General features: G+C 36.9%; 1 protein-coding gene across 14 annotated transcripts in view; it reads right to left on the bottom strand.

Moving 5' to 3' along the window:
• PHACTR3 (phosphatase and actin regulator 3) overlaps nucleotides 1–19,781 on the bottom strand; it is a 313,435-nt gene that overhangs the window by 177,022 nt on the left and 116,632 nt on the right. Inside the window, exon 2 of one of the 14 annotated variants that reach the window (XM_069072505.1) lies at nucleotides 8,552–8,648. The exons of 12 other annotated variants lie outside the window; for them this stretch is intronic. The gene's annotated coding sequence lies outside the window, so the exon portion shown is untranslated. Of the gene's footprint in view, nucleotides 1–8,551; nucleotides 8,649–11,311; nucleotides 11,507–19,781 lie in introns of those variants that run through there. One more of the 14 variants, XM_069072507.1, reaches the window with a different exon arrangement.

Raw genomic sequence — 19,781 nt, 5'->3', positions numbered from 1 at the left:
CCTGCCTTTAACAAAGAGACATCTTGAGAGACTCCATGTCAGAAACGACAAACAAAAATCCATTACAGACCACAGGGTCCAATGATGCAGAGAATTGTTTACATGCCCTCTCTGGGGTTAGGAAGAATGTTAGAAAATAGGGAAAAAACATTTGCTGTCACATGAACATCAAGCTGATTAGTAAACTTTTAGCAATGTCGGAACAGGAAACTTCAACTAGAAAAATTTAAATCCACCTGCCTTTCCCATACTCTATCATGGTGTATCATCCAGGAGGCAAAGTGGTAAGGTAGAAAGAACACTGACTCTGGAGTCAGACAACCTGGGTTCAAATTTCATCTCTGACAATGACAATAGCAATAACAACATTTATTGTTAGCAGCAATAACAGCTGGCCTTTATATAGCACTTTAACATTTGAAAAGGATTTTACAAATATTTGCCAATTTGAGCTTCCCAACAATCTTGGGAGGCAGATGCTATTATCATCACCATTTAACAGATAAGGAAATTAAGGCAGGCAGAGATTAAATGACTTGCCCAGGATCACACAGCTAGTAAGTGTCTGAGGTCATATTCAGACTCAGATCTTCCTGATTCTAGGGGCGGTCCACTGTATCACTTAGTGGCCTAATTACTACAACTCTTGTGACTTTGAGCAAATTCCTATCTCCTTGTGCCATTTAATATGCTTATTAATTTTTCTGTAAGACATAGTAAATAAGAGTGGTACTACCCCCAATGGTCTTTGTGAACAAAGTACTTTTTAAAATGAAAGGAGTTCCAATATAAATGTGGGGTGTTATTAATATAGGTTCCATTTATTAAGAAAAATTTCTAGAATATCCACATGAAATGTGCTAGGTATTGGGGATACAAAAGATCTTTTTTAAATCCAATTAGATGTTAAATCATAGGGAAGGACGAGAAAACAATTAGTTCCCCAGTATCTTACAAGTTAATATTCCACAGAGTAGTTTCATTATTCTATATGAAATACTATGAATTTCCTAAACATCAGTCACACCCTTATTCCAAACTAAATGTACAAATAATTCCAACATAAATAAATCATAGGTAGGTGGACACCTCTGTTTCTCAGTATTGATAGAGATAATTGAGAGTTATTTGTACAAAATTTCAAGAGCCCAATTAATGTTCAGTCTACACAGCAGAAAATAGAAAATTAATTATCTGGGCAACTATAGCTTCTTAGTCCCAAGCATACTATCCAGCTATAAGAAGTGCTTATAGCATAGTAATATGCAATAAAATGGGATGTTCATTTTTAACTCCTGACATTGGACTTAAGAAATATGAGCACTTGCTATCCCCTTGAAAATGTGAGTGAATCTAAGACCTCACCAAAGTGAGCATTTCCTCCATCACTATATGTCTCAACCCACCCATGCTTCTCATCCTGCACCATTCTTACACTCAGTCTTCCATGGGTCCTTCACAGTGGTGCCACCCTGCATACATCCGGTCTTTCTCTAAGCCTTTTTTTAAATTTCAAGAATACCTATGAATGGCTTGGATTGCACTTCTGGCATCCCTTACTTGTACCACATGACCGCCCCCACCTTCTTTTCCAATTATTTGTTTCCTCAGTGCTATTCATTATGTTACTTCTTAAATGTAGGTCATCACTGGAAAAATGCTGCAGTTTACTTGTATCCACTCTTTGTCTTTCCACGTCTTTTTGTATTATTCACTGTTTTAAGCTCTTTGCTACCCAGAGAGCCACCAATTCAACCATAGCTCAAAGATGCCCATTTGCAAGTTTTCTTTTTTTTTTCTCCTCTACACATCTCATGTGATATAAACCAGAAAATAATCCTTGTCAACTCCATTTTCAGTTGGTAACTTAAAAAATTAAAATGGGTTTCCTTTGATATCTAAGATTTCCCCAGAGGTTGTCAGCCTTATTTGATTTCATAATGTTGTGTTTTGTTTGGGTTTGAAGAGAAACTCTCGATATCTGAAATCCATTTAAATCATAAATGAGCAAAGGAAAAAAAATAGTAAGAAAATCAAAGTAAATACCTTTTTAGCCATAATAAAACACAAATGACTACTGGAAAAAATATTTTTCTATTCCAAATGCACAGTAATTACTGCCAGAACTGAAGGTTAGGATAGAGTTTTTGTGCTGGAAAACCAAAGACAGCCTGTAAAAATATTGCATGTGTTTGTGCCCTAGATTTAACAATTAAATCCCCCCTTTTTTTAACTCCAGTAGCAACACCAAATATTAGGTGATTGAAGATGTCTATTGGAAAATCCAGGGGAAGACAATGGAACATAATGAAAAGATCAGAAGAGGCAACTTTGGGATTGTGGAAAGAGCACTGGATTTGGAAACAGGATACGGGTTTGAATCCTGGCTCTGCTAATCACTCACTGCATGTCTCAAAGCCCCAGTTTCCTTGCCTACAAAATGATGGAGTTGAACCTAATGATCTTGAAGATGATATGTAAATTCTATGGGTAAAAGACCATTGGGGACCTTCCAGAGACCAGCTTCAGTTGAAAGATGAGGACTAATGCCAGACTGCAGAAAAGGCTTAAGGAATGCATGGGTGGTATGTTAGTATAGGCATCATACGTAGACCACTATTTCAAGAATTCTCTTGCAGGGGCGGCCAGGTAGCACAGAAAGTAAGAGCACTGGCTCCAGTGTTGAGAAGACCTGGAGATCGAATCCCAGGCTCAGACACTTAGCACCCACCCAGAAACACCTGGCCGTGTAACCTTGAGCAAGTTACTGAACCCCAATTGCTTAGGGGAGGCCAGGTGGCTCAGCAAGTAAGAGCACCAGCTCCAGTGTCAGGATGACCTGGATCAAATCCGGGCTCAGATACTCAGCACTACACCCAGAAATAACTGGCCGTGTAACCTTGAGCAAGTTACTTAACCCCAATTGCTTTAAAAAAAAAAAAGAATTATCTTGCACAGAAGAGAGAGGATATAGCATGACTGAAAGAAGGGAAAAAGGAAAGTTAATAGCTATACTGATTCTCACAAGCCACAGGTAGAGTGGAGGCCATTGGCCAGCAAAAACTGCTACAATGAACAGAGTGGGGTATGGCAGTAATTAAATGCAATGTACACCAGAAGCTGTCTCAATAAGGAATTTAATTCTGACATCACTTCTAGTCCCATCATTCTGTGACTCCAAAACCATAATTTACTGATTGAAAGATACATGTGTAGAAAATCAAATCATACCATTTTGAGGCATTAAACCATGCCTCATTTCTTTCTTCTCTCTATCCTAATAATAAAACTATGAGCAGAACTACAAGTATTAGGATCAAAAGTCACCTTAAGGAAAGAGAAATCAGAAACAATCTATTTCTAACTCTCTGGGATTCCCAACTGGCAATCACGTAGAAGTCTTTCATTCAAAGCTTTAGAATACCTTTGATTTTGTCAATGTGAGACCTCCCTCCACTGATAGAGATCCCAACCCCTCCATATCATTGTATTTGATTTCCATGAGTTACAACTGCCATTATCCAGAGGCCAGCCTTCCGGCAGTGAGCCACTTTGCATTTAGCCAGTCTGGTCCTTGGACAAAAGACAGGGAGTCTGTGCCAGGCCTATGCTTGAAGTCTCTTCGTCTTGGTAGGGCCTACCACCTGCTCCACTGGCAAAGCTTTTGAGAACCCAGGATTAGCCCACACCATAGTAAAACACTGTTAGAACCTTGTTATTGTTGCTGTTCAGTCATTCAGTCACATCCAACTCTTCATGACTCGGTGAACCATAGCACACCAATGTTGTCCAGGGGTTTTTTTCTTGATAAAGATACTGGAATGGTTTGCCATTTCCTTCTCCAGTGCATTCCAGCAAATAGGTTGAATGACTTGCCCAGGGTCACACAGCTAGTAAATTCCTGAGGCTGGATTTGAACCCGGGTTTTCCTGACTCAAGGTCCATTACTCTATCCACTGAGCCACCTATCTGCCTTTTGGAACCTTGATACAAGCAAATAATAACAATATTAATAATATACTTGTATTAATTTTTCTTTATTGTTCAAAATGGATGTTAAAGACTTCCTGAATTCTATACTACTAAGTTTGCCTTTGTGAGATAAAACAATTCAATTCCTTATAGCCTATGACTCTAGGTTGGGATACAAACAATTGACCCTGAAGAGACCAGCAGTTAACATAAGAGCCTGAGGTTGTTGAGAGGAGCTGAACTGATGAGGAACAGAGCAGAGTGGGCCCTACCAGTTTTCTACGCCATGCAACTGCAAAATAATAATGGAGATCGTGCCCCATAAAGCAACCAGAGGGAACATGCTGCTATAGTTTACCTCCATCTGTTCAATTTCCACTGTTGTACAGAAAGGTTTTTGGTTGTTTTTCCCCCTGACTTCATATGGGTTCTTTAAACAAAATCACAAGATTGGAACAAGCAAAGCAGAACTAACACTTCTTTTCCCAATTAGTAGCTCTTCAGGAGAAAAGCTCAATTATGTTCCCGAGGCACCAGTGTAAGTCCCATTAAAACTGATGGGATCTGAGGAGGCCAGGTGAGGATGGCTTTCCATTGGCTAGAGATACAAAGAGGCCTCATATCAAGAGGTGTGCTGATAAATACCAAACATCGCATGGGCTCATCTTGTTATGAGAAGCATCTGGTTTGAAATAGTGTCTGTAAAAATTGCTGTAGCAGAAAATCAGATTTGCTTATTATTCGTGTTTAATTGATGAATGTTTTATTTACTTTTTTTCAGCTAATTAGATCAACCTGGTATAGTGGAAAGTGTGTTGGGTTTGGAATCATTTGAGGAGGATTGGGTTTTGAACAATAATCATGATATTTATTAGCCATGTGACCATGGTTAAGGAATATAACCTGTGAAAGCCTTAGTTTTCTCATTTATTAAATGTTCTAATATTACTTACATGACTTGTTGAACAGGATGGTTGCAAGAAAACGATATAATTACAAATATTACATTTGAAATGAGCTCCAAATAAAAAATTGAACTCCTTATAGGTTAGGGCAAGAAACAATTCTGCTAAAGACCTATAGACCAGTGACCCAATACATTGATGAATCAGAAATTCAATATTCCATTACTATATCTACCTGAATATTTGTCTTTATAAACTTTAATCATCTCTCGTTGCATAGCTATAACTGTCTACTGGAAGTTTGCTCTTGTACGACACTCCATTACTTCACACTCAACATTTCTGAAACAACCTGTCAACTAGGTGGCATTGCAGAATGATGCTGAACCTGGGGTCAGGAACAAATAAGTTCAAATTTTGCCTCAGATACTTACTAGCTGTATGGACAAGTTACTTAACAACTCTGTGCCTCAGTTTCCTCATTGTAAAGTGTAGGGTAATAGTACTGAACATTATGGTTGCAAATATCAACCAAGGTAATGTATGTAAAGTTCTTTGCAAATCTTGAAACATCATATAACTGTTGACTATTATAATCCCAATCCTTATGTGTAAAATGGGTATAATGATACTGTATCTAATGGTTACAAATAGAAATAAGCATAATGTATGCAAATTTTAGACTCATAAAAATTAGCTATTATATTCCCAATCCCCCCCCCACAAAAAACAAAGCAAAACAAAACAAAACTTGCTTTCTTCTAGACTTCCTTATTTTCATGAACAAAACTGACATCTTTCTACCCTCAAAAACTCGAAGTCATCTCTAGCGTTTTAGTCCTGGTATATGTATATTTGTTACACCAATATACCTAATCAGTTACCAGTTCTTTTGAAATCTCTCTCACATCTTTTCCTTCTTTTCCAGTTACCATGATCTTGGTTTTAAAATGTCCTTACTTCCTGTCTTGGCTAAAGTCACTATCTTCTAATCTTTCTACTACTCACTACCTATCCTCACCAAGGCCAGGGAATCCAGAGAGGGTTACATTGATAAATGATGTCCATATTAGTCTTGATGAACTGAAATATAATGCAATATTTGCTACTTTTCCCAAAATTCAAATAAATATAGAAAAAAGACCCATAATGGTATGATTAGCCATATTACAAAATGAATGTTAACTTTATAGTATGCTACATGCTTTTCTTAAAAGTAATTCCCCAAGCACATCTAAATTATGTTTCAATTTACAAAAATTAGAAACATATACAAATTTTCAGCAATGCAGCTACTGCATAATGTAAGACACACCTATTTATGCATACATCCAACATATTCATTTGTTTGCACTAAGAATTTTAACCAAAAAAATGCACACCCACTGACTAGAAGTAGCTCTTCTAGCAACATTATGAGACTGGGTGATATTTAAGTGACAAGTGAGTGACAATTATAAATAAATTATAAAAACAAAAACATTTTTGCCCTCTAGGAAAGCAAATTAAGGAACGTGAAATTTCTGATCTTGTTTACTATAGACACTTCAGAACCTAATTTTTTCAAGGTCCAAGTACATTCTAGATTTTGGAGTTGGAAATATTTTAATTCATAGATCCAGGTTAAGTCTATTAAGTAGACTGTTCAGTTACCTTAATGAAGTACATGCTTAAATAATAGCCCCTAAAAGCTCATCCAATTAAGCTCTTCCAGTATGTAAACTCCTCTTGCAGTAAGCACTTTTAGAAGCTACATTAGTTTTTTCAGGTCACTGGGATACTGGCCATGGAATTATCACTGAAGTAGCAATTTGGAAAATTGTATTTACTAAAAGCCATTTTCCAGAGGCCTAAAGCACAGAACTCATATAGTGATTCAGGGGAAAACCAAGCCAAAGGGGGCTTCCCAGATCTTTAAGCATTAAGGGCCAATGGTTTAATGATTATCAATCATGACATGTAATGACACTAAAGTCTTCCCCCTTGCCTCATCAGAGGCATGGAGGTTACCCTAGCTGCCTATGCTAGTGCACATGCACAGGTTTTGGTAGTTCCTACTAAAGTAGAGAGGCTTTAAGTACAACAGACTGTGTCTTCTGAGGATCAGCTGAGCTAAGCTTAGGAAGGGTCAGCACCCTGCAGACCATAAAGTGTAAATGTTTCTGGAACAATATCTCAAGTGGGAATGGGGGGGATTGATTTGCACTGGACTATCCACCTAGATGAAATCATGGTTCACCAAAGTATTAACAGTACTCATTGCTTCAGGACTAAAGAAAATATTGTCCCTCAGAAAGCCATGTCAATGCCCAAAATACTTGAATAGAGATAAATCTATAAGTGAAAGTGTTGACAATGGGAGGACTGTTGGGTCCCTTCTTCAAAAATAAATGTTCTCCATTAAAAGCAAGAACCACTTGGAAAGACAGGAGACGAGGCTATTCTGACTATATCTGAAAAATCTAAATGACCTTTCAGTGGACTACTTTACCCCCATGGGCTGAAAATAAATGGTTGACTCACTAACCAGTGATCCAAATAACTAAGTGTTCTCATAAAACACCTTCAAACATTCTGTAATTCTCGATAATTTACCGTTAGTGCAGTAGACTCTTTATGCTTGTAAGTTCTGGCAAGAAAACAGAAATGTCATCAGTAAATTTTAAGACCTATTCAAAACTAGCATATTTATGGGATTTCTTTCTTATCCTCAGAAGAACAGCCGTTGAAAAGAGAACACATCTTTCAAAGACTAAAGTATTGAAGACCAGATAAGATGGAGGAGGAAACTTTAAAAAAAAGGTTTTCTTTGTAATCAATCCTTCCTCTACCTTTTCCTGAACATTCTCTATGCCAAGAACACCATCCTCTAATCACTGTCTGTTCAAATTCTATCCATCCCCCATAGTCCAGCTCACATGCCACCTAATTCATGAAACTTTCTTTCATTCCCCTCAGTGGGATATTGTCTTTCTTTCCTCACACTTCACACAATACTTTCTACATGGCTGTTCTATTCAAGATTATAATCATTTTTGGAGCATAGATCACAGGACTTAGATGGGCATTTTCAATATTTTGTTTGAATGTAAACCAAAAGGAGTTTGTGTGAGCATATATTCTGTAGAAACCAATAGGTCTGTTTAATTATGTAGGAGGAAATAAAATTCCTAGGTGACACAGAGCATAGAGCACCAGGCCTGGAGTCAAGAAAACTCATCTTTTTTAATTCAAATCGGGCCTCAGACACTTACTAGCTATGTGTCTCTGGGCAAGTCATTTAACCCTGCTTACCTCAGTTTCCTCATCTATAAAAAAAAAAAACTGGAAAAAGAAATGTCAAATCACTCTTGTATATTTGTCAAGAAAACCCTAAAAGGAATCACAAGGAGTTGAATGTGACTGAAAATGACTGAACAATAAATGAAATTCATTTAAAGACCAGTGTTGATAATATATGTGATAGCATTTATAGTGCAAAGGACATAAGATTCATACATCTGAAGACAATGGTTATTATTTTGTTCAGTCATTTAATCATGCCTGTCTCTTCATAACCCTGTGGACCATAGTGTCTCTGAGGTTTCCTTGGCAAAGATACTAGAGTGATTTGCATTTCCTTCTCCAGTGTTCACTGGAGAAATCACTGGAGAAACAGCAGGTTAAAGACTCACCCAGGGTCGCACAGCTAGTAAGTGCCTGAGGCTGAATATGAACTCAGGTCTTCCTGACTCCAAGCTCAGCTGTCTATCCACTGAGCCATCTGGTTGCCTGAAGACAATGGTAGAGAAGGGTAAAATAATCATAATAAGTCACTTAGCTGACTTAAAAAAAAAACAACTATTTATACAGTGTTCAGTTTTGTTTCAGGGTGCTTTCCACTTACATTGCTTCAGGAATCATGTGTTATTTTCCTGACTCTCATTTCCATCTGAATTAGTTCATGCAGATCTTCTAGTGCCTCTCTGAATTCTTCATATTCATCATTTCTTATGGCACAATAATACTGTTTTACTTATGTACCACAATTTGTTTAGTCATTTTGCAATTAGCAAGCATCTAACTTGTTTTTACTCCATTGCTATAACAAAAAAATGTGGGTGAATATTGGTTAAAAGTAGATTTTTTCCCTTTAATTGAACTCTCTAGTGGGATATGACTAGCTGTACGATATCTGGGGCAAGGGATATAGAAATATTAGTCATTTTCACTTGCATAATTCCAAATTACCTTCCAGAATGGATGGGTCAATTAACAGCTCCTCCAATAGTTTAATAGTATGCCTGTCTTCCCACAGTTCCTCTGACATTATTTCCACCTTGTCTTCAGCATTCCCAATTTTCTGGGTATAAGGTGAAACCCCAGTTATTTTGATTTGTACTTGGAAATATTTTGCTAAAATTAACAAAAGCCTTTTCCTTGGAATCCCCTAGCATTCTGCTCTAGTTTCCCTGATTTAAACACAGTACAAGAAGTAAGGATATCCTTGAAATTTCCTTAATAAACATTTTTTTTGTCCATTTAGAAAATTTGTCCCCCAACCCTCCCCCCCCAAGATTCTTATATTACTACTTAGCAATGACTCCAGGGTGTTTCAAATCTGCTCCTGCTCCAAACAAAAAATAAACAACATTAAAAATAATCGCCAGTTTCCCTAAGTGGGCTTTAGAGTTAAACAGGGTGATGTAACTATAGGTAATTGTGTACTAATTCTTTCTAATGTATAAAGCTCAGCACATCTGGTCAACCATCTTAAACTTGCTGGCTTAGTCAGGAAGACTTTTTTGAGGTTTTCCAAGTTCTGCAGGCCTGTATGCAATGAAATGGAAGATCCTTTTCAAGTTAAACTTTTGATGATTTATTTTTTTCTTTTATAACTCAGTCAAGATTCTTTCGTCTATCAGGGACTTAGGATTCTTGAATTCATAAAAACATCTAAAACATCTGGGGAAAATCACATTTAGGGTGTATTTACTAGCATTATGACTTGGACAACAATTTAAGGGTTTAGATATGCAAACAATGACAACTACAATCCCTGTGAAGCTCAACATAACAAGAATCAGAGGTATGACTTCATTCTAGACAGAAGGTCAACTCTTTTCCTAAGTGTGAGGAAAAACAGTGCTTGGCATGGCCCCTTCCTTATAGTTGGCAGTCAATAAATGGTTGATAATAATATTTTACTGATGCCGTTTGTTTTAACATCCCACTCATGTCTGAATATACGCTGCCTTCCTTCCCTCCCTACCCCTCAAATCTTCACTTATAACAAAGATTTTAAAAGAAAAAAATCAGAACCCCCCCCCCCCCCAGCATATGTGACATTCCATTTGAGGGAGATATTTCTTCTCTGGGGTCAAGTTTGCTTGTTACTACAACAATGATGACAATGACAAAAACAACAGCTAGCATTTTTATATATCTTTAAGATTTGGAAATGTTATCTCATTTTATCTTCAAACAACCCCAGGAGGTAGGTGTTATTATCCCCATTTTACAGATGAGGAAACTAAGGCAGACAGCTATTAAGTGACTTCACTAGAGTCACACAACTAGTAAGTGTCAGAAGGCAAATCTGAACACAGGCCTTCCTAACTCCAGGTCTAGCGCCTTCTCCACTGCACCACCTTGCTGATTTTTTTTTTTTTTAAGCAATTGGGGTTAAGTAACTTGCTCAAGGTTACACGGCCAATTATTATTTCTGGGTGTGGTGCTGAGTATCTGAGCCCGGATTTGATCCAGGTCATCCCAACACTGGAGCCGGTGCTCTTACTCGCTGTGCTACCTGGCCGCCCCGCCTTGCTGACTTGTTACTAATCGTACAGTGTTCAGTTTTCTTTTACTGTGCTTTCCACTTTCTCTGCTGCAGAAATCATGTGTTTTTCTCCTGATTCTTATTTCCCTCTGAATTAGTTCATGCAAATCTCCTAGTGCTTCTCTGAATTCTTCATATTCATCATTTCTTATGTCACAAGAATACTGTTTTACTTATGTACCACAATCTGTTCAGTCACTTTGCAATCAGCAAGCACCTAACTTGTTTTCACTCCATTGCTAGCACATAAAATGGTGGGTGAACATTTGCTATAAATGATGTTTTTTCTCCTTTCATTGAACTCTCTGGGGGATATGTCTAGGCGGAGGATATCCGGGTCAAGGGATATGGAAATATTAGTCATTTTGTTTTGTATAATTTCAAATTACTTTCAAGAATGGATGGGTGACTTAACAGTTCCTTCAATGGCTTAGTAGTATGCTGGTCTTGCCACAGTCCCTCCAATACGATGTCCACCTTTTTTTGGCCTTGCCAATTTTCTGGGTATAGAGTGAAACATCTGAGTTATTTTGATCTGTATCTCTCTCATTAACGATTTGGGGCAGTCTTTCATTCTTACGATTCTTAATAGTCTGTAACTCTTCTGAGCACTTACCTATTGAGTCTATTTGTGTTCCTCTATATATCTTGGATATCAGCCCCCTTTCAAAGATATTTGATGCATTTGTTGTGTTCTCCCATTTGACAATTTTCCTTCTTTTGGCAACTAGATTTGATATAAGTGAAAGAAAAATATCTTTATGAAAGTATGTCTCTAAGTCATATCAATGCTACCCTGTATTTGCAATGGTTTCCACTGCAATTATCAACCCTTTCCACCCTTCAGAAATATATCCCAATATATTCCTTACCTTCTACCTTCTACTTCAACTTTCCTACTTTCTTTTCCTTTCTATCACTCTTCTGTTTATTCTCCCTTTTTTCTTCCTTTCCCTCTAGGTCTAATATTGAAAAGGTAAGATTACTACCATAGAATAACTTTCAGGAATAAAAAATAGTTGCTGATTCCTCATGTCAAACTTTGTAATTGTAAGTTCCCTTTTCCTCTATCCCCAAAATATTTCCACATTTATGAGGTATCTGTATTCTACAGTAAGCTATTAACAGGTTGAAATCACTTTATAGTTAATCGATTTTGATCATATGAATGACCATCTAGTATCTACTAGACTCCAAGTCTGTGGAGGGCAGGAAATCTCTCACTTAAATGTTGTATTATCACCTCCTCACTCCCACCTAGGGAAGAAGGTAATTAATAAATGTTTACTGCATTGTATAATGGATAGCATCATGTATTGAATAGAAAGCCAGCTTCAGAGTCAGGAAGATATGGTTTCAAGTCCTTCCTCTGATACATACCAGCTCTATGACCCTGGGTGAGTCACAATATTAGCCATAATACCTATTGTTCAGTCCTTTTCAGTCCTGTCTGACTCTCTACTCTTTGTGACCCCATTTGGGGTTTTCTTGGCAAAGGTACTGGTGTGGTTTTTGATTTTCTTCTCCAGTAGACTAAGGTAAACAGAGGTTAAGTGACTTGACCAGAGTCACAAAACTAGTGAATGTTTGAACTCAAGTCTTCCTGACTCCAGGCCCAACACTTTATCCACTGAGCCACCTACCTTCCTTCTGGGCAAACAGAGGGTCACACAGCTAGTAAGTGTTGGAAGCAGATTTGGCCTCAGGAAGATGAGTCTTCCTGTCTCCAAGCCCAGGCTCTAAAAAACACTGAGAAATCTAGCAGTCTCTAGTTATTATTATATCATATTACCTCCACTATATTGCATTATTTCTGCATTACTTGTTTCATGAAACAAAGCATACATTCCCTGGTTAACTTTTAACTTTTTCAGTAATGCTTATCTTGAAGACTAGAGGCTATATATATTTTCACGTTTCAGCCTCAAAACACCAGAAAGAGAAATGTTTGTCTTCAGAGTTCTTAACTTACTACAAATTTAAAACATGTTGGGAATCTGTGTTAGCAGGTCCCCTCCATCAAACTTCTGTTAATCCTTGATTCAGCCCACTGTAGGATTCGGCACCAGAGATACAAAGGCAGGAAAGTGGAAGATGTTTTAGAATTTAGTTCTTTTTCTATATTGTATTTCTCCATATTCCTATAAGACTACCCAGATAAAAAAGCAAGTAAAATTGGTAAAAAAAAAAATCTAATTTTTAATGTGCCAACTTTGTTCACATTTCAAATGTGATCCAACAGGTTCCCTGAAGGCCCTAAAATGGCCTGGGTATAATTTTCCTGTATATCACACTATTTAGGAAGAAATTTACATTCTTCTACAGTGACTTATTATGATATTTAAATTTTTTTTTAATTTCCTGTTCCAATGTGCATACCTGAAGAAATCCTCTACTGCTATCTTTTTGTATCTTTCCCTACCTTCATTTTCATTATAGCGCCTTTTAAAAAAATAGTTGTTTAACCCTAAGATGCTTAGTGAAGAGAAAAATCTGAATCTCAAGCTTAAAGTGATTGGTTCCTTCTAATCTGAGTTTCTCTAACATTTTCTGATGAACTAGAGATCCTTGGTTTTATGGAGTTGTCTGATAACCCGTGCTTTGACATGGCTTGGGATCTATTTTGGAAATGTTCTCAATAGATTGTTAGTAGTAACTCCATTAGCCCTACTGGGTTGCTGCATGGGATCTGCCCTTGTCTAGCAAGTTCTTTCCTACTGAAAACATGCCTTATCAATACCTCAGCCTCTTGGTTCTTCTGTTAAAGGAGAACTTACGGAGAAATCTGCTTTGCATCACTTCTCTTGCCTGTACCTCATCTTGAAAATGAGGAAATGAAGACCTTAAGAGATTAAATGATTTGTCTAGAGTCTCACAGCTAGCAAGTGGCAGAATTGGGATTCAAAGGCATGTTTCCTAACATCCAATCCAGACTACTCTCCCTACATCTATACTGCTTCCTAGATTGCCGTAGCCCCTACAATACAATGTACATCCTATAAGCATTAGCGTATAGAACACATTGCTAGGTATTGGAAGACATTCAAAGTTTACATAAAAGAGAGTCCCTGCTCTCAGGGAATTTATAATCTGATGGGTGGATAGGGTATAAGCTCAGATAAGATGTAATGTTTCATATTATTAGAAAAAGATGAATTAATTGAACATTCATTAAATGTTTTCTATAAGGAAGAAACTGTGCTAAGCTCTGAGGATATAAGTACAAGCAAGCAATATAGATTCTGCCATCAAGGAGTTTACATTATGATGGAGGAAGATAAAAAGTAGCTGGAAAGAAACCAAGAAAAAAGCTGGGAAGTAGAATGAAAACCTGATTCCAGACCAAATAAAGTGAAAGCTCATCTATCAGAGCTTGAGGACTCACATGTAGAGGTAGGGTTCTGGTCATGGATGAGAGGATGAGGAAGGAAAATATGAAGATAAGGGCTGGTGTAGGCAACCTAGTGAGAAGATGACTTGGAAAGAGCATAGAAGCCTGGTTCTGGGAAATTTTTTTTTAATGTGTGAGCACAAAATATTGGTTCTAGAAAGGACCTTGAAGATAATCTACTGAGATATAGTTGAATTAAGCAACTGGAAGAAAGTAAAACAGTTAATCAGCAGATGGGACTGGGATTAGCACCTGAACCTCTGATTCCTGGTCCAGGGTTCGAAGAGAAGACCATGTGATTTTCAGAAGGTCTCTAAAGTCACCCACAAGAATATTGCACAGTTTCAAGCAAAGTGAATCATTTGTCCTCTTCTCATTTTGCCTTTTTCAACTTAATCACGCTCTCCTAGTAGAAGCAGACATGAAAAATTAATAAGGCTGTCCCACTCTCACCTAGAATGAAATGATGTCTGTGTTTAATTCACCACTCTGGTCAAAGAGCTAGGAATTCATTTATAGATCCATTTTAAACATTTCATTTTGGCAGTGGAATTTGTTATAAAATGACCTTTTTTTAGAAAGGGTGGGGGAGGGAAGGATATAGACACATATTGCTAAGCTGTTCTGCAACTACAAATATAATGCTTTTGGCTAATTCTTCACATAATGTCATCTTCTGGGAAAGGAGTATCTTTGCATATCTACACATTAGGGCCATAAAGGGATCCTCCATTCCAGACAAAGTGGCCTCCTTACATTTCTCCAAATCCAATGTCTTGGCTCAGGCTGTCTCCCATGCCTGGATTGTATGTACTCTCTTTTCATGTCCACCTCATAGAATACCTGAGTTCTTTCAGAACTCAGTGTAAACACTACCTCCTATATGAATGCAATCCTGATCCTTCCATTTGGAAGTGCCCTTCCCACAAAAATAATTACTTTGCATTTGCTGTTCCAGGTATATGTTGTTTCCCCCAATAGAATGTAAAAGCAAGGATCTTTCATTCATTTGTTTGTTTTCGTATTCCCAGCGCCTAGATCAGTGTTTAGTATATTGTAGGTGCCTAATAAATGCTTGCTAAACAGAATGAATGTATAATCATTCCAATTCACATAAAATTTTATCTTTTAAAAATTTTTATTCAATTTAAACTTAAAGAAAAAAAAGACAAAAGAACATTTCCATGTATGTACACAATATAAAAAGAGGATTCGATATAAAACCATGAATTTCCATTTCATATTGTTGACTTTGTTTTTGGAAAAATATATAATAAATACTAGACATCATTTTCAAAGCTACCCTGCTTTTCTGTGCTTCCCTCTAAAGCAATTTTTCTCTGCTGTGCCTTTTTAATTTTTTTCTCCCTCCCTCCCCACCACACCCTAAAGAAGGTTTCCATTAGACACAAATATGTGTGTATACATATATACACACACACACATACACATATATATATATATAACCATATTATATGTACTTCTATTTATCAGTTCTTTCTTTGGATGTCAGTAGTACCTTCAATCATATGTGATTTGAGTATTATAATATTATATCTATAATATATAGTATATATACTATATATATTATACTATGTGTATATAATACTAAATACCATTTGAAATCCATGTTTTTCTCTAAAATTGACCAGATCATCATTTCATATAGTACATTAGTATTCCTTTAATACAATGTACCACAACTTGTTCAGTCATTCCACAATTGACAAGCATTTTCTCAATTTCCAGTTCTTTGCCACTACAAAGAGAGCTGCTATAAATATTTTAGAACATATAGGTTCTTTTCCTTTTTCCCTAATCTCCGTGGGAAACAAACCTAATGCTGGTTTTCCTGGGTAAGAGGGTATACACAGTTTTATAATTTTCTGGGTATAATTCCAGATTGCTTTCCAAAATAGTTGTATCAGTTCACAGTTCCACCAACAGTGAATTAGTGTTCCATATTTTAATGTTTACAAAGAACTTTTCCCACAAAAACCAGAGAGGTAGACAGATTAAGTACATACAAGAAAATATACTGAGACTCAGGGGAAATTTTGCCTATAATCACACAGCTACTGAATGTCAACCAAACAATAAGTTTTAGGAGGACTGGTGTATAAAGAAACACCAAAGAACCAAGCTGTGTCAATTGATGCAGGGCATTCATGTAGACTAACTATAGTAGAATAAGTGTTTTTTTTTATTTTAAAGTAAAATTATTATGTAAAGTGAATTTTCAGAGTCAGGAGAAATCATAGCAGATGATAGTAAAATTACTTTAAAAAATTTTAAATCATTGAAAATAACTTGGTCAAACAGACTTACAATGTGTCAGACACTATGGAGGCTCTGGGGATACAAGTACAAAGAATGAAATCAATCATCCCAACCCACAAGAAGCTTACATTCTCATAGGGGAGAAAACAAATACACATAAGCTACATACTCAATAAATATAAAATTAGTAATTACAAATATATACATAGTAATTAAATATGAGGTAGTTTGGGAAGGGATACACTGGAAGTAGGGATGAAGGTAGGAGGAAAGGCTTAATGCATCAGATGGTATCTGAGCTTCATCTCAAAGGAAGAATGAGATTCTCTGAGGCTGAGATAAGGAGAGCATATTCCAGGCACCGGGGATGGCCAGTGCAAAGGCCCAGTGAAGGTCAATGGATTATTTGTGAGCAAGAAAGAAGGCAGGTTTGGCTGGATCACTGAGTGGAAGAGGGAGAGCAATGTCCATTCAGGCTGGGAAGATAGGTTGAGGCCAGGTTGTGTAGGATTTTAAAAGCTAAACCAAGGACTTTATATTTTATTCTAGGACCAATAAGAAGCCACAAGTCTTGGGTAAGTAAAGATATCACATGATCAGATCTGTTTGATGAAAATTACTTTGATAGCAATGTGTAGGGTGAACTAGAGTAGTGAGAGACTCAAGGCAAGGAGACCAATTAGTAGGCTGTTTCATTGATTTAGACAAGAGACAATGAGGACCTGAGCCAAGGTGGTATATGTGTGAATAGAGAGATGGGTCACATGTGAAAGATATTATGAAGGTAGAAACAGCAAGATTTGGCAACTGGTTAGATATGTGGGCTGAGGGAGAATGAGGAGTATAGAATTATAATAAGGTTACAAACTTGGAAGACTAAAAAGATGGTGGTGTCTTTGACAGAAATAGCAAAGTTTGGAAGATGAGAGAGTTGAAGGGGAAATACAGTGAGTTTAATATGTTGAATTTAAGACACCTCCAGGACATCCTGAAATGCCCAGGAAGCAACTGGTGATGTGGGAGAGAAGCTCAGAAGGGAGACTGAAATGGTTGGAAATACAGATTTGCTAGGCATCCACATAGAAATTAGTTAAACTCATACTAGCTCAAGAGATTACCATGAAGGAGATTAGAGAGGGAAATAAGAAGAGCCTGGGACAGAACCTTAGGGAATACTTCTAGTTAGAGGACATGATGTGAATTATGAGCTAGTAAAGGAAACTAAAACATGAGAATCAGGTAGTAGTAAGTAAACCAGGAAAAATGTCATGAAAACCTAGAGAAGAGAAAGTATGGAGGAGGAAAGGGTACTCTCCAATATCAAATACAACAGGTCAAGAAGGATTAGTACTGAGGGAAAAAAAACTATGGAATTGGGAAATTAAGAGGTCATTAGAAACTTTGGAGAGAGTAGTTTCAGTTGAGTGATGAAGTTGAAAGCCAGACTGCAAAGATTAAGTAAGAGGAGAGGAAGTGGAAGTAGTGAGCATAAAGTGTTTTAAATGAGTTTGGCTAAGAAATGGAGGAGGAGATAGGATGATAATTTAAGGAAATGTTTGAGTTTAGTGAAGGTTTTTTTAAGGATGAGGAAGACTTGGGCATGTTTGAAGTTGGTACCTCGCTGATAGGGAGAGGTTAAAGAATCTAGAGAGAATGGAGAGTATTGAGGATGTCATTAGCTGAAGAAGATGAAAGGGCATGGGATAATGTGTACATATAGAAGAATTGGCTTTGGCAAAGAAAAGGGAAAATATGAGAAAATGAGAGATAGTGTCAAGGAGTTTTGAGAGAATGGGAGAAGATGGAGCTCAAGTCAAATAATCTCAATTTTCTCAGTGAAAATTTGGGCAAGGACCTCAACCAAGAGAAAGCAAGAAGGGAAAGGTATAAGAGCCTTGAGGAGGGAAAAGAAAGTCTAGAATAGCTTCTCTGGTGAGTGAGATAGGAAATCATTTAGAGAGAGATAAAATGACTTCTTTGCTGTAGTGAGTATTTGGTTGAGATTGGATAACATGAATTTGTAAAGTACCCTATGCCAGAATGGGGTTCAAACTCCTAATGCCCTTTTGAGGTGGGGCAAGGTGGGGCATATTAAATTGCACTGCATTTTTCTACTTTCTTTCGACACAGATTGTTTGTAGACACACTCCCTGATCTACCAGTGATTAGAAATGAAAAGGATGCTTTGGAGTGGGATAGGAAGGGTGAATTCAAAACTTGAATGAATAAATCAATAAATAACCCATTTTATTAAGTACTTATTATGTACCAAAAATTGTACTGTGTTAGGCATACAAACGAACAAACAAGATAGTCCCATATCTCACAGAATTCACACTCTACATGGGGGAAAAATACCTTTAATAGAGTTCAGATAACTCCATTTTGAACCACCCAATGTAGGTGATTCCCCTCATGGTTTAGAACATGACAAGTCCTTCCATGCCTTCTCATTCTGTGTGGTTTTTGTCCATGTAGTTCAATGATTCCTTCATAAAGTAAATGACTGACCCTCTGGAGGTCTTCTGGCTCTCAGGTGGTTTTTGTGAATGTCTGTGTAGGTCCAAGGCTATCCATCTGTTTATATCTAATGTCCACCACATGATGAATACAACTTCCTTTCTGTTCATTTGTGGAGATGGAATCAATCCACCTCCATGTTTTCTCTTCATATCTCCTTGATGTTGTCTTTTAAGTCACTATTTGTATGTAAGTAATTGTACTCAATACATACCTTTCACCCATATACAATATTGTAATTATCTTATTGAAGTCATGGGATATACCCATCTTCCTCTATCATGGGAATTCAATTTGAGCATCCTAGTGATATTCATAGTAGGAGATAATTTAGCTCATTCCCTATAATAACTGAACCTTTTAAGGAATATTAAAATTTTAAAAATTCTTTAAGCATATTATCTCCTAACGTATACACTACTGCTATTATTATCCCCATTTTAGAGACATGGAAATTGAGGCAGAGAAAGGTCAAATGATTTGCCCATGGTCAAACAGATATCAAGTATTAAAAACAGTATTTGAACCCAGGCCTCCCTGTCTCTAGATCCAGTATTTTATCTGCCATGCCATGTTTCCCTTTTCTACTCAATCCAATTTGTCTCCAAATTACAAAAATCAGAAACTTGATAAAATCACATCAGCAATTAATTTTGATTATAATTATATTTTTTTTCTGTCATGGGAGAATGCAATGTCATATTTTCCCCTTATATGTGTGTGTGTATGTGTGTGTGTATAAAACCATATGGAAGTTCCATTTATTTTTAATTTCCCTTGAATCAATCACAAATCTGCTGGCTGTATTAAATGTACATGGTTAAGATGTTTGGTTTGGTTTGTGAAGCAATAAAATCAGGTTCAATATACTCCCCCCTCAAAAAAATCAAAGAAA

The sequence above is a fragment of the Petaurus breviceps genome, unplaced genomic scaffold (assembly GCF_028583685.1).
Source record: "Petaurus breviceps papuanus isolate PSGF00001 unplaced genomic scaffold, PetGlider_PUasm1.0 90847, whole genome shotgun sequence".
Taxonomy (NCBI): Eukaryota; Metazoa; Chordata; class Mammalia; order Diprotodontia; family Petauridae; genus Petaurus; species Petaurus breviceps.
Note: the sequence above shows the minus strand (reverse complement) of the source record. Positions and strands in the feature narration are given on the sequence as shown.